This window comes from Hylobates moloch, unplaced genomic scaffold (genome assembly GCF_009828535.3).
Source record: "Hylobates moloch isolate HMO894 unplaced genomic scaffold, HMol_V3 SCAFFOLD_8, whole genome shotgun sequence".
Lineage (NCBI taxonomy): Eukaryota > Metazoa > Chordata > Mammalia > Primates > Hylobatidae > Hylobates > Hylobates moloch.
The window spans coordinates 11755666-11764811 of NW_026652283.1; the positions used below are offsets into that span (position 1 = coordinate 11755666).

A 9146-nucleotide genomic window follows, 5' to 3' on the forward strand; every position below is an offset into this window, starting at 1 on the left:
CCGAGGTCCCTCTCGTAGGAAGTCCCCGCTCGGCAGCGCTCTCGCGTTTCACGCAGCGGCCGGGGGTCTGGGACGGCGGGGTCCCGAGGCCGAGCATGGCGCTGCCCGGCGGCCGGCGCAGGCCTCAAGCTGGGCCGGGCGGAGGGGAGGGAACCGGCGAGTTGAAGCCCCGGGTCGAAAGCCGGAGCCTGTGGCGGCCGGGGTGGGGGGTGAGGGGTGGGGGGTTGGGGGGAGGTGCGGCGGCTTCTTGGACAGTGCCACACGGCGGCGCGGTGATGGATGTTAACAGCAGCGGCCACCTGGACTTCTACGGGCGCCTCTGCTCTTTCCTCCTGCCAGAGGTGGGGGGCAGACTGCCCGACCTGAGCCCCGACGGTGGCGCGGAACCGGTCGCGGGATCCGGGACGCCGCATCTGCTGAGCGGGGCCCCCGAGGTGACAGCTAGCCCGGCGCCCACCTGGGACGCAACCGCGGGCAATGCCTCCGGCCGCGGGGAGCAAATCAAGAAAAGGCCGAGAAAGTTGTGATCGGCTCCGATCACAACTCTGACGCTCATCTCGCTGCTGACGATCGCGGGCAACTGCCTGGTGGTATCTCCTTGTGTTTCGTCAAGAAGCTCCGCCAGCCCTCCAACTACCTGATCGTGTCCATGGCGCTGGCCAACCTCTCGGTGGCCGTGGCGGTCATGCTCTTCATCAATGTCACCGACCTCATCGGGGGCAAGTGGATCTTTGGACACTTTTTCTGCAACGTCTTCTCCATGAATGTCATGTGCTGCACGGCCTGGATCTTGACCTTGTACGTGATCTGCATCGACAGGTACCTTGGGATCACGAGGCCTCTCACGTAGCCTATGAGGCAGAATGGGAAATGCATGGCGAAGATGATTCTTTCTGTCTGCCTTCTCTCCGCCTCTGTCACTTTACCTCCCACTCTTTGGTTGGGCTCAGAATGTAAATGATGATAAGGTGTGCTTGGTCAGTCAAGACTTCGGCTACACGATTTACTCCACCGCAGTGGCATCCTAATCCTCATGTCCGTCATGCTTTTCATGTACTACCAGATTTACAAGGCCGCCAGGAAAAGCGCGGCCTAACACAGGTTCCCCAGCTTCCCTCGAGTGGAGCCAGACAGCAGTAGTCACCCTGAATGGCACAGTGAAGTTCCAGGAGGTGGAAGAGTGTGCAAACCTTTCGAGACTCCTCAAGCATGAAAGGAAAAAATATCTCCATCTTTAAGCGGGAACAGAAAGCAGCGACTACCCTGGGGATCATCGTCTGGGCCTTCACCATGTGCTGGCTGCCCTTTTTCCTCCTCTTGACAGCCAGACCCTTCGGTCTGTGGCACTGCCTGGAGCTGCATCCCACTGTGGGTGGAGAGGATATTTCCATGGCTGGGCTATGTAAACTCTCTCATTAACCCTTTTATATATGCCTTCTTCAACTGGGACATGAGGACCACCTATCGCAGCCGGCTCCAGTGCCAGTACCAGAATATCAACCGGACACTCCCAGCTGCAGGCATGCATGAAGCCCTGAAGCTTGCTGAGGGGCCAGAGAGACCTGAGTCTGTCCTACAAAACTCTGACCACTGTAGAAAACAAAATCATGATTCGTGACTGAAAGCGGGATAATGGAGATGAAATAAACTTGGCAAAATAGAGGTGGAAGTAGAAGAAAGTCATTTGCCAAGACTGCAGAATGGAATGCGGCTTCTGTCCTTTCTTAGGATGGCTCTAAAACGTGACAAACAGCGCGACCTGATGTGCAACATATCTCATGAGGGAAATGGTGACCTCTCCTTTTTTCTGTGGATCAGTGTTATTGTGTGTTCTCAGTTTAAGATAGCAGATCATCTCAGCAGTAAGCACACTGACAGAATTGAGTTCCAGAAAGGAAGCAGTTTCAGGTTCTTAGCACATATCCAAATCCATGCAAGTGGGAGAAAGTTCCAATGCACACTTTCCATGCTTCCGAGTCTAGGTCTCGTGGTGAATATTCAGTAATCATTCATAAGACAGAATGTATTTTGTTGACAGAAATGTATATGAATGTATTTTGTTGTTTAGCCTATGACAGAAGGGTTTACCAAGCAAACTGTGGTAAGCATAGTATTGAATATGTTGCATGTCCATGTTAGAAAACAGAACCCAGTCATCAGCTAATACAAATGATTTCCCAGAGCAGTTGTTTGTTTCAAGCTTCTGTCAAATAGTTTGGCTTTTCTGCAGGGTCCCTGTAACTTCCCCACTAATGTAATTCTTTGTTAATTCACTTATTATTATGGTGTAGCTCAGGAACAGGTCTCACGATGGAGAGCAGCATACAACCTGAGCAAAGCTTTTTCTTGTGCTCTGAAGGGTCCTGAGACGTGAGGGGGATGCCTTCCCTGAGGATTTTTATCTCAGAGAAGTGCGAGTGGTACCCAACTGTATTGTCATTAACATGATTATTGGCAGGTTTTTGACTCTCATTTTTCACAAGGGTGCAGTGGGGCCACGGACCATCCTGTGGGATGGTCCATAACTGTATGTTATATGGAAATAGTGTGAGAATAATGGGTTTTCCATGAAAGGTTGTGATGCTTCTGGAGATGGGGGCATAAACATGTTCATTCTTGTTGAGCAGCATTGTATTTAACCAAATTGTGTGAAGCGGAGGTCACCTGGACCACTTCTGGGAAATGCTCCAGAACACCAATCTCTTCCTTGTAGATAATTTGTTCTCTGTATTTATTTTTATTTTTTATTTTGAGGCAGTGTCTCACCCACCCTGTCTCCGAGGCTGGAGTACAGTGGTGTGATCTCGGCTCACTGCAACCTCCACCTCCTGAGTTTAAGCAATTCTCCTGCCTCTGCCTCCTAAGTAGCTGAGATTACAGGCGCCTGCCACCACACCTGGCTAATTTTTGTATTTTTAGTAGAGAAGGGGTTTCACCATGTTGGCCAGGCTGGTCTCGCACTCCTGACCTCAGGTGATCCACCTGCCTTGGCCTCCCAAAGTGCTGAGATTACAGGTGTGAGCCACTGTGCACAGCCTGTTCTCTGCATCTTAAATCAACTGTGTGCCAAAGCAGTTCTGTCCCCTGACTCCCACCCCTACCCAGCAAAAAATGGTAGATATGAAGGGCAGGTAAGGGAACAGAAAAGGTCTCTTTGCAGATATATACATTTTAAACCAACTGTGTAATAAGTATGAGCTAAGGAGACAGAAGGACAGTAGATGAGAAGAGTACCTGTACCTACAAGGGGAAAAATGAATGCAATCCTTCATTTGATAAGAGAGAGCTGAAAGAGAATATTGTTTTTCTACAATAAAGCAAGCTGTTCTCTCAGGATAAAGTGGAATTTCAACATGGATTATGGACTTCTTCCAACTCCCATTGACGTTGCTTCTTACCATACATGGGGAAGGGCTGCCTTTCCTGAGAGGGGAAGAAGGCACTGTCCTTTCAGACAAAGCTTATACAAATTCCTGAACTGCAGATTTGCTAATGTGACTGCATATACTTATATTCATAATTTAAGTGATTATTTATGGTCAGATACATATTGTTAAACTTGAAAATGTTTATTACATTACATCAAATAAAGTATATTTGTAGCTGAAAAAATTAAAAATAATAAAAAGGAGGAAACTGAAGCTCAAAATAATTAAGTAACTTTCCCAGGCAACAACTAATATGCGGCTTGGTGAGGATTTGAACTCATGTCTGTGGTGTCAGCGTCCATAATGCTTTGTATTCTGTCACCCTGGCTTTTCCTATCTGTGTCTACATCTACATACGGCACTGCTTTCCAAAAACTCTCTGAATGTTCAGCTTCCCCCTTGGACTCACTCCTTGAAACTGACTTCCCTGAAAGTGTCCCTCAGACACTGTGTCCATGAACACTGTGTGGTCCTTCTGTTTGAACTCTCTTGTCATCTCATTTGTTCTAATATTCTGCCTACATAAGGATTCTTTCTCTTTTCTTTTTTTGATACAAGATCTCACTCTGTTGCCCAGGCTGGAGTGCAGTGGTACGATCTTGGCTCACTGCAGCTTTGAACTCCCTGGCTCAAGTGATCCTCCCACCTTAGCCTCCCGAGTAGCTGGGACTGCAGGTGCACACCTAATTTTTCTATCTTTTGTAGAGACAAGGTTTCTCCATATTGCCCGGGCTGGTCTCAAACTCCTGGGCTCAAGCAATTCGTCCGCCTTGGCCTGTCGAAGTGCTGGGATTACAGGCATGAGCCACTTTGCCCAGCCTATTTTTCTTTTTTTGAGAGAGGATCTTGCTCTGTTGCCCAGGCGGGGGAGCAGTGGTGCGATTGTAGCTCACTGCAGCCTAGAACTCCTGGGCTCAAGTGATCCTGCCACCTCAGCCTCACGAATACCTGGGACTACAGGTGTGCACCACTACTGCCAGCGAATTTTTAATACATTTTTTCAGAGAAGGGAATCTCACTATGTTACCCATGCTGGTCTCAAACTCCTGCCTCAATTGACCCTCCTCCATTGGCCTCCCAAAGTGGTTAAATTAAGCCAACCTGCCTCGCCTTTATGAGGATTCTTTATGCATGTTTTACCCATTGGTTGCATTGTCATTTGAAATTGTTAACCTAATTGTCAGACTAATTTGTGGCAGCTGCCCTAAACCAGAGCTGACGGATCGCCTGCTGTGCTTTCATCCTGAGCAAGGGGAAGTTGAGCCGGAGCCAGGTAGTGGCAATCAATAATAGTGGTACTGTTGACCTCTAGCTTTGTGGTAAAAGATATTAACTTTATTAACTCCAGACAAAAAAGATTTGCCCTTTGACAAATATTGTTCATTGCTATAAAGTAAATTGCCATTTAATTATTTCATAGTTCCTTGACTCTAAGATGCTATTGATTATAAGACGGGCCCTGTTATTTTATGTGCCACCAAGAAAGAAAACAAATGCTGCTAAATAAACTATGACATTCAATTGATTTTAAATGCATCCAGAGACATTAAAATGTGAAATAGGATGCAGCTTGGAATTCATAAGAGATTCTTAGGTTGCTTTGTAAGGGTCTCTGAGTATTTTTGTCTGCTCACAACCATACCTCCTTTATAACAAACGAATGTTTCAAAAGGCAAGATCTATTTTTCTTTAGCACTTCCCTCACTAGCCACACTCAGAGGATGCTCAGTAAGTGTGGAATGATTTAAAACATTCTTGATATTAGATCTAGTCATCTATTTTAGTTACTAAACTAGATACAGTGCAATGGGCTCTATTACTCAGTATGGTCAAGTAGCAAAAGCATTTGGGAATCAGAAAACATCGGGTCAAAAGATGGGGATTCCAATCTAGCTCTGTCCTACCAGTGTAATGAATATTTCTTCTGCAAATTTCCTAACCTCTGCAGAACTCACTTTCTTTCTTTTTTTAAATTTAGAGACAGGGTCTTGCTATGTTGCCCAGGTTGGTCTCAAACTCCTGGGCTCAAGTGATCTTCCCATCTTGGCCTTCCACAGTGCTGGGATTACAGGTGTGAGCCACTGCACCTGGCCTCAGAACTCACTTTCTACATCTGCAACACCGGGGTAATAATGCCAGCTCACAGTGCTGTCGGAGGAGTAAAGGAGTCCAGGCAATAAACAACACTGTATACATTGTTAAGGGCTAGATTCTCCCCACACCCATGGTCAAGTTTGTCCTGCTACCAAGGGCTGAACATTGCTGCTTCAAGAGCATTGTGGGGAAGCATCATTTTAAAGTCCAGATTATTTGGTATCTTGCTTTTTTTTTTTGAGATGGAATCTTGCTTTGTCTCCCAGGCATGAACTCGGCTCACTGCAACCTCCGCCTCCCAGGTTCAAGTGATTCTCCTGCCTCAGCCTCCCAAGTAGCTGGGATTACAGGCGCACACCCAGCTAATTTTTGTATTTTTAGTAGAGACAGGGTTTCACCATGTTGGCCAGGCTGGTCTCAAACTCCTGACCTCAGGTGATCCGCCCACCTCAGCTTCTCAAAGTGCTGGGATTATAGGCATGAGTCACCACGCCCAGCTATTTAGTGTCTTTCTTTATCTGAAGAATTCGGTATGCTGTGAGAAATTTTCCTTTGCAATTTATTAGGTATTATGATTGAATACTGTTGAGTGTGTATAAAGTGAAAGAAAAATTCTAAGCCCCCCACTCGACTGAATGGACCCCTCGTCTCAGCCAATGGGATTCCAAAGAAACCTGAAAAACTAGTTCAGGCCATGATGGGAAGTGGGGGTCCCATCATGCCTCATTACACTTTCCTCCTTTTGGAATTCAGGCACAACTGACCAGCATTAACATTAAATCTTAAGGCTGAAAACACAGACTCTTTGTAGCAATAAGATACCAAATTGTAACCTTGTATAGTATCATATGACAGATAGCAGCTCTGAAAGAAATAAAAATATTTTAGATGCCGGGCGCAGTGGCTCATGCCTGTAATCCCAGCACTTTGGGAGGCCAAGGCAGGTGGATTGCCTGAGGTCGGGAGTTCAAGACCAGTCTGGCCAACATGGCGAAACCCCGTCTGTACTGAAAATACAAAAATTAGTCCAGTGTCGTGGCTCATTCCTGTAATCGCAGCTACTCAGGAGGCTGAGGCACGATAATTGCTTGAACCCAGGAGGCGGAGGTTGCAGTGAGCCGAGATTGCATCACTGCACTCCAGCCTGGGCAACAGAGTGAGACTCTGTCTTAAAAAAAACCCAAAAAACAAAAAACAAAATCAGATATGAATAAGAACATGGGTGGTTAGACATCTCTCCCATCATAGGAGGAGAGAGGGAGGAAAAGGTGGGTGTCTGCCTATGTACTTACGGAGGTTGGAGGTGGCAAGTTGTGGGAGCTCCTGTCAGAAGGCTTTCATTTTCTCTGTGAAATAGGTTATGAGAATGATGGAACAGGAAGCAGGAGAGAATAGCTACCATCATTCTTTCCTTATAGGTAAGACATGGGCAAATCAAACAATATTTGGCAATAAGGCATCAACACACAGTTGCATGTAATAAAGTAGCTGGAATTTATTCTCAAGGTAACGAGGATCTATTCCATTAAGATTTTTACATACGGTGGCTAAATAATTAGTGTTTCTGCCTCAGTTTAGCAGTAGTATTTTCTGGTGCACCTGAGACTCTTCTGAGTCCTGGCCCAAGAGTATAAGGCTCACAGAGAGGGGGTATTTCCTCCACATTATCCCCTTTTTCCTTTGTGTAGTCTGCACAAAGACTGCCTTCCCAGTCAGCATTTTTTTTTTTTTTTTGAGACAGAATCTGGCTCTGTCGCCCAGGCTGGAGTGCAGTGGCGCGATCTTGGCTCACTGCAACCTCTGCCTCCCGGGTTCAAGTGATTCCCCTGCCTCAGCCCCCCGAGTAGCTGGGATTACAGGCGCGTGACACTATGCACGGCGAATTTTTTGTATTTTAGTAGAGATGGGGTTTCACCACATTAGCCAGGATGGTCTTGATCTCCTGACCTCGTGATCTGCCTGCCTCGGCCTCCAAAAGTGCTGGGATTACAGGCGTGAGCCACTGTGCCTGGCCCCCAGTCAGCTTTTTAAATTTTTGCATTCCTATATTTTATTTTTAAGTGACATTCAAAATTGTATATATTTATCATGTACAGCATGATGTTTTGAAGTATATACACATTGTGGATGACTAAATCTAGCTACTTCATGTATTCATTCCCTCATAGTTATCATTTTTGTGGTGAGAAAGCTTAACATTCACTCTTTTAGCAGTTTTCAAGAATATTTTGTTGTAAATATAGTGTCCATGTTGTACAATAGATCTCTTGAACTTCTCCTTTCTATCTAACTGAAATTTTGTATCATTTAACAAGCATGATCCCAATACCCACCCCTCCCAACTGCCCCAGCCCCTGCTAACCACCATTCTACTCTCTACTTCTATGAGATCAAGTTTTATAGCGTCCACATGAATGAGATTATGCAGTATTTATTTTTCTGAACCTGGCTTATTTCACATGACATAGTATCCTCCAGTTTCATCCCTGTTGTTGCACATGAGAGGATTTTCTTACGTTTTTATGGCTTAATAGTATTCCATTGTGTATATATACTACATTTTCTTTATCCGTTCATCTGTTGATGAACACTTAGGTTGATTTCATATCTTGGCTACTTACTTGAAGTACTGTTCATTAAGCAAAGCCAATAGCTTTGATTCAAGTCAAGTACTAGGAATAGTGCTGCAATGAACATGGATGTGCAGATATCTCTTCAACACTGATTTCATTTTCTTTGAATATATACCCAGAAGTGGGATTGTTGGATCACATGGTAGTTCTAATTTTAATTCCATGAGGAACCTCCATACTATTTTCCAAATACACAAAGGATGGAAATTAATGGCTGTACTAATTTACATTCCCACCAGCAGTGTGCAAGGGTTCCTTTCTTCGCATCCTTGCCAACACTGCTTGTCTTTTGTCTTTTTGATAATAACCTTTCTATGACATAGGAGGTAACATCTTACTGTGGTTTTAATTGGCATTGCTCTGACGATTAGTGATGTTGAGACTTTTTCATAAACCTGTTGGCCATTTGTGCCTTCTTTCGAGAAATGTCTAGTCAGGTCCTTTGTCTGTTTTTTTTTTTTGAGACAGAGTCTCGCTCTGTTGCCCAGGCTGGAGTGCACTGGTGTGATCTCAGTTCACTGCAACTTCCGCCTCCCGGGTTCGAGTGATTCTTCTGCCTCAGCCCCCGAGTATCTGGAATTACAGGTGCATACCATCATGCCCAGCTAACTTGTATTTTTAGTAGAGACAGAGTTTCACCATGTTGGCCAGGCTGGCCTCGAACTCTTGACCTCAGGTGTTCTGCCCGCCTTGGCCTCCCCAAATGCTGGGATTGCAGGCGTGAGATACCATGCCTGGCCTGCCTTTAAAATTTTTTAAACTTTTTAATTTATTTTTATTTTTTCAGACAATCTCACTGTGTCACCCAGGCTGGAGTGCAGTGGCACAATCTTGGCTCACTGCAACCTCCACCTCCCGGGTTCAAGTGATTTTCCTGCCTCAGCCAGTTGAGTAGCTGGGATTACAGGCATGCGCCGCCATGCCTGGCTAATTTTCGTATTTTGAGTACAGACAGGTTTCACCATGTTGGCCAGGCTGATCTCGAACTCTT

General features: G+C 45.7%; 1 pseudogene; it reads left to right on the top strand.

Annotated features, from left to right (window-relative positions):
- Positions 1 to 275: 275 nt before the first annotated feature.
- On the top strand, positions 276 to 3626 carry LOC116472192 (5-hydroxytryptamine receptor 7-like; annotated as a pseudogene).
- The last annotated feature ends 5520 nt before the right edge of the window (positions 3627 to 9146 follow it).